Source organism: Arachis duranensis, chromosome 6 (assembly GCF_000817695.3).
Source record: "Arachis duranensis cultivar V14167 chromosome 6, aradu.V14167.gnm2.J7QH, whole genome shotgun sequence".
In the NCBI taxonomy this organism is placed as follows: domain Eukaryota; kingdom Viridiplantae; phylum Streptophyta; class Magnoliopsida; order Fabales; family Fabaceae; genus Arachis; species Arachis duranensis.
Genome location: NC_029777.3, coordinates 98026931 through 98034258, shown reverse-complemented (window position 1 = coordinate 98034258; position 7328 = coordinate 98026931).

Below are 7328 nucleotides of genomic sequence, written 5' to 3'. Positions count from 1 at the left end.
TTTTATTTTGGCTCTTGTACAACAGAAACAGAAATGGAGTAGTAGAGAAAGAAGATTACACTCAGATATATCCTGGTTCAGCTGCTAAGTGTAATGCAGACTACATCCAGTCTCCATCACAACAATGATGGAATTTCACTATAATCATCCAGATTACAAACTATAAAGTGCTAACCCAACTTACAAGGGGATTCCCACAGAATCATGAAACACAACATAGATGAACAAAGGAACTCTAAGACATCTATGGCTTTTTCTTTTAATTCTGCACTATCTGCCTTTTTTCGCTCTATGGCTTTTTCATACAAACCTCACTGTTTGCCTTTTTTCATGAGACTCAAGACATGACAAAATTAAATAGAAAAATACTAAACAGAATACATTGAAGGAGAAGAAAAACTGTAAGCTTAGGTAGCTTTGAGAATCATGTGCCTTGCACTCTCACTGCTTACTTCTAACTCCTTCAAAACAGAATCGGTTCGGCCACAGAGAGAGAAGAGGTAACTCATGCAAAACCCAACATGCAAGTACCTCTAGTTCTTCCTTGATCATCACTCTTTATCAATCCGAGCGCTCCATCCTTGGCTTGCTCTTCAAGATGAATTTCTGGCCCTTGATGCTTCATGATGATGATGGCTTCATCTGCTCCAATCTCTGCCTCTTCCATCACTTCGCCACTCTAGCTACTTTCTGTGGTGGTTGAGCAGAATCAGAGACAAGCCATGCCTCCAAAGATCTCCTACTTGCTGGCCGAATCTCCTTCTTTCTTTTTGAGTATGAAGGACCCGAGATTACCTCACCAAATCTTGCCACTTTTGGTGATAATCTTAGCCACAGCATACTTTTATTGTGTTATGTTTTCTTGCCATCATCATGATGGTCTTGAGACGTGCTCCATCTCCTTTTCGGTGAGTAGGTGTAGCTCCCATGGCTTCCATTGTTTTCTGGTTAATGACCGAAGAGAAGAAAGAGATGAGAGAAAATAAGCAACTTGGAAGGAAAGCAATTGAATAAGTTAATCAATATAATTACAAAGTTGCTTTTACTTCCCTTAGAGTGGCGTGTAGCAATGATGCCTTCAATCAAATCAATGTCAAATTCTCTCTCATGTTTCTAATGCATGTAATAACTTCATTTTAACAAAATTTGAATTTCACTAGAAGTGGGTTCCGTTGGAAGCTAGAAGCCATACATTAGCTTTCTCTTCAACTTGTTTCGGACCAAGCATTGGATCTTTGGTTTGATATGGGCTTAAATGTTGAAGTTTAATAATACCTGGCCCATTTCATCTATCATTCATATGGCTATTGATAACATTTACTTTTCTGATGAGTTGTTTTTCGGATCATGCATGAGGGCAAACAGCAAAGCATGTTCAACTTGGGCTTGTAATAATAATGAATCAATTTTGGCCTAAGTGACATAATAATCAGTTCAGCCATATTCATTTATCAAACCAAAACTGAATATAATTGGGCTTGCACCAGAATTTTATTTTCGGCCCAATTAAAAAACATGCACAGCAAAATTGATTTAATCAACATTTAATCCAAAATTACTTTTGCAATTATATTAATAATGTTTAGTCATCACAAATATTAATTTAGAGTTTTCCAAACTTATCATATATATATTATTTTTGCACACACATATGCATGCACGCATATTATTTTAACATTTGATTAAATGTTACTTACTTTAATTAACTTTCAATAAATTTAACTAACATAAAAAATTACACAAAATATTGATTGTAACCTACAATAAAAAGCAAGTGAACAAAAAAATAATAAAAAAAAGATTTGGCAGCAGTTTCCAACCCACCTCAAAATAAACACTAAATTTGTTTGTCCAAATAAATGTGGCGGTTTGTAAATCATCGCTAAAGAATAATCAGTTTCATTTTCACCACAAAATTAATTCGTAGCAAATTTTTAATTTACAATAGTGATTCCAGCAGTTTTAAAAAATCTGCCGCTAAAGATTTAGTAGCGTTTTATTTGAAAGTGGTGATCGAACCGACATTATCCGTTTGACAGCAATAAAAAACTGCCGCTATCTACCAAAATTCTTCTTGTGATAATATTTAATTAATTATAGAAATAAATAGAGGTACGAGGCAAGTTTTTTTAAAAAAGTAACGGCAATTAATATTTCGTTAATTGTGACCCATTTCAAATCTAAGATCTTAAACTAGATTATTTCATTATTCATATTCTTAATTCTTGAAAATAAGATACCTAACGAGTATCTTATATACTTATTTTAATAAATATATATACATAAATTATGAGCAATAAAATAATAAACTATCATATTAAATGTATATTAAAATTAATTACTAAAATTAGTTATTAATATAAAATACATATAAAAATATAAATTACATATATATTTATATACAAATACATAATAACTAATTTTAGTGATTAATTTTGGTATGTAAATAGCATATTTGATAACGAATTATGATAATTAATAAATTTTGTGTGTGTTAGGATCGCTGCCAATATGATAATTATGATGGTTATACAATTTTAAGAATATTTAAAAAATATTATTAAAATTAAGATAATTTTTTTTGAGTAATTGCTCAAATCAGTCCCTAACAATTTTAAAAGCGGATATTTTAGTTTTCAAGAAAAATTAATACACAGATCAATTCTCAAGGTTTTATTCTAACAGACAAATCAGTTTTCAGTTCATTTTTCGACAAAGTAATTACCCAGATTAGTTCCCAAAGATTTTAAAAACAAACATTTAGTCCCTAAAAAAAATTAATATACAGATCAATTCTCAACGTTTTTCTCCATCAGACATAACAATCCTCCATCCAAAAAATAAAATAATAATTATTATAATTATTATTAACTGCACAATAATACTATACCATAATATTTTTGTATTTTTTAGACAAAAATAATAATAAATTTATTCATTAGATTCTTATGTATGTATTTCTAATATAAAAAGTATATATATATACAACAAGATAATATCCCAAGGTCCAACTTCGCTTGCTTAGGAACTCTAGATGCTTAGCGAGGTGCCTCTCGACCTGCATCTGAAAATAAACAATATATGTATGGAATAAGAACCGGGATTATTAGCATGGTAAAGGTGCCAACGTACATAATGTATAAGGTCCCGGAAAAGCCAGAGGAAATTCTAGAACTCCGACACTCAAAATAAAACTTAAAGGAATAAGCTAAACCAGAATTTAGGCAAACTATCTATGGTTCTCTAGTTCCGAATCTATCCTTAATTCAAAAATTCACCCTTTCCTTTTCCAACCCTCCAAAACACTGGTGTAACTACCCTCGTCCCTCCTCCGCCAGACAAGGAATCTCTCAGTTGCATAGACATACAACACAGACAAAGAAAGCACGTATAAAATGCAATTCCAGCAGGTAGAATATATAGCAAGTAGGCATAGCTAATCAAATAGGCACACCCAAGTAATGCACATTCAATCAAAATAGACAAATGCACATGATGTATGCCTGCCCTATGGTTGATGAGTCTCATCTATCAGTTATGTAGCCAAACCCGACATGTCCATAGCTAGCCCTGGACAGTCCCTTCGTGTGTGCATCCCCAAGAGTCTATGCATATAATCACAATTATTCGATTAACATCTCATTAGGGGAATTTCCAGGGAGTTAAAGTGCCTGGCCACATCTTACGACTTAGGGTCAACAGAGTATCGAGTGTCAACCTAGAGCAAGTGGTGGTAAGCCACTGCATCTACCCAGGAAATCTCGTATCTCAGATAACAAAAATGCAATAAGACATATAATTCATTTGATCTTAAATCAATCATCATTTATCAATCATTATTCATCAATATTGCTTTATTCTCAAAATTGCCCCATTCATTACTTTCATTATCTCATTAAATCAACTATCCCCTCTTTCAACTCTTTCGATATCAATTCTATCTTCTTCCACTCACAATTTTAGATGTTATCAAATTTATATAGCTACTGTAGCAAAACATTTATGTATATTAGTGGAGTCATTCATTCGAACAATTCTTCTAGGTAATCAACAGGGGGATCCAGTCAACTCCTGTCAATTTTTATTAGACTGAATTTAAAGTGCACTAAAACAAACAAAAAAATCCACTCCATTTATACTCTTCTTAACCTTAGTTTCAAAAAATGCATGCAGCCCGCCTCACTCTCCTACTCTGCATGCCGATACCCGCACCATCAACCTCCGTCATAGACTATGTCCGCATCGCTGTCGCCTCCTCCAACGCTGCCATGAACGAGCCCATCATGCTGTGTTGCTTCCGCTGCAAGGACACTGCCCACCACGGTCGAGAAGTCACGTCAAGTCGTAAGCCTCCTCTATCGTGCTGCATAGCCTTCCATTGCGTCGTCACCACGTCGTTGTACCGCGCCGTCTGCCTCTTCTGTCACGTCGCGTCTCAACTGTCTTCGCTGTGATGTAAAATCCGGTTAATTAACGGCTAATTAACCCATAAATGATAATTTACTCTAGAAAGCCCAAAATGTGATTTTTATGGCTAAATGTGATAGAGGAGACTGAGACAAGAATTTCGGTACCAATTTTATAGAAATCGAACCAAGATTGGACCAAACGGGCCAAACCGGGCCAACCAGACCCAAAGTGGGCCCTTGGCCCAACATAACTAGACCAAAACCCTAGTTTTCAGCATTCTCTCTCCTCACTAAACACACTCATATGCTGAAAATGGAGGCCATGGAGGGAAGAACACTCTCTCAAGTTCTTTCTCTCACTTGATCTTCAAACCACCATAACTTTTGATCTAGAGCTCCGATTGCCGCTCCGTTTGCGACCACGCGTTCACCGCAGAGAGCTCTATAAAACCCATACAACTAATCTTGAGGTAAGCCACGTTTTTCTCTTCGAAATTCCAGCCTTGTTTTCGAATTTTATGAGCAAAAATGTTGAGATCTTGGGCTCTTTGATGTTATAGGACCCAACTCTCTTGAAGGAGAAGGTTAATCTTGTCTCCTTGGACCTTGGGTGTGGTAAAATTCTCAACCCTAGTGTATTTTGTTGTTCTATGATGTTTAGGTATTGAGATGTTGTGTATGGGTATGATGATTGTGGCTTAGGTTGTGTATATATGAATATTGGAGCTTGATTGGTGATTTTGAAAAGCTTGAAAAAGAGATTTGGTGGTGAAAAATTTGTTCTTGGAGGTATTGAGGCCTTGAGAGCTTGTGGATAAGTGGTTTGGAAGTGCTCCGGTTGAGCTTGGGAAATCGGCTAAGGTATGGTTTCGGTTTCCCGTATCTAATATGTAATGTGGTAGGAAATACTTAGGCTAGAGGCCCTAAGATAGGCATTAAATTGTTGATGTTGTCGAATTGTTGATATATATGGTGTGGTCATATATGTGATGATGATTAATGATGCCTTGATGGTATGATGTATGAGAAATATGCATGTTGTGATATATGCTTGATGACTGGTTATGGTTGAATTGTGGGTTGAACCATGTTGATGGTGAGTATGATATTGATTGTGTACAATGATGATTTAGAGAAATTGATGTTGTGAGAGTTGGCATGAGGAAGAGTATATGATATGTCAATATATTTGAGTTTGAGCCACTTGGGTGAAGTGGGTTAAAATGATGAGATAGTGATTTTGATAAATTGTGGTAAAGTGTCAATGTGTGAGTTGAGGAGGCTTGATGTTGAAATTGATATATTTTGATTGATTTCAAAGAAAAGGGGATGAAAATGACATGTTTTGATTGATTTTGAAAAGAGTTGGAAATGGCTTGTTTTGAAAATGGCACTTTGTGGTTTTTATGAAAAACATGGTTTTTGGGCATACTTTGGTGGGACATAACTTGGACTACGGATCTCTGTTTTGTGCCAAATCTATTTAAAAATGAAATTGGATCCGGGATGTCCATGTCGTTCGAAGAACGGGTGAAAAACGATTTAAAATGAGAAAGTTATGTCCGTTGGAAGATTGGGGGTTGAAACTGTGAATTCTGCAGCTTTTAACTTAGAAAAACTTTTAGCAGAATGACCCCCCGCGCGTAGGCGCACTTGGCGCGTACGCGCCGTTCTTCTCGAAAGCGCCATCCACGCGTGCGCGTGATGTGCGCGGGCCCGCCGATGGTGCTGCACCCCAATGCCCAGCCATTTTCCAGAGAGTTGTGCCAGAACTGTGCCAGCTTTGTGCCTGGGCACGAGAGTATCCACGCGTACGCGTGGTTGACGCGTGCGCGTCGTTTGACTAGTTTTCAATCCATGCGTTAGCGTGCATGACGCTTACGCGTCGATGAGTTTTCGAGGCCATCCACGCGTGCGCGTGGAGTGCGCGTACGCGTGGACCTGTTTTCATCCCAAAGTTGATTTTTGAGTTTTAAAAGCCAAATTTCATACTTCTAAGCCTCCGATCTCATCACTTATGTCTTAAATCATTATGATATGTCTAGCTATGAGGAAAAGGGCTAGTGAATGTGGCAACTTGTGAGTGAAGCAAAGGAAAAATGGATGATCAATGAGGATCAAGCATGAATATGTGAGATGCAGAGGATGGTGGTGGAAGTGCTTGTTATGCCATGGGCCGAAAGGCTGTGATTGTTGATGAAACGGCTGGTTATGGATTTAACCGTGAGCCGGGTGGCTGGTTATGGATTTAATCGTGAGCCGGAATGGCTGTGTATGCGTGAGCCGGAATGGCTGTGTATGCTATGAATATTGGCTGGTTATGGATTTAACCGTGAGCCGGAAGGCTAGATTATTGCCGTGTTATGGCGGAGCCATGATTATGGCCAAGTATAAATGCATATATGCTGTTGAATGAATTGTGAATGTTGCACTTCCATTATCGGAGATGAGAGTTTCCCTGGGAGAAAGCAGTGGCTAGCCACCACGTGCTCCAGGTTGAAACTTGATACTCTGTTGACCCTATGTCGTAAGTGTGGCCGGGCACTGTGAAAGACCCGGATGAGCTCGCCCCCGTAAATATTCACCAGCGAGGGTGATGGATATAGATCATGATTATGATCAAGTTTATAACGAGTATAACTCGAGTTGGGGATGCGTGACAGAGGGACAGTCCAATGGTTAGCGACCAGGACTTGTCGGGTTGGCTCTATAACCTACAAGATGATATCATCAGCCACTAGGGACAGGCATTCATCATATGCATACTATATGAATTGTTTGAGATTGCATATTTGACTGCATATTACTTGCTAATTGTCTAAATGCCTTACTTGTTCTTAATTGTATATTTCTTGCTTGATATAACTGTGTTTGCTACATTATACTCCTGCTGGTGGTTGGGAGGTCTGAAGGAATTGG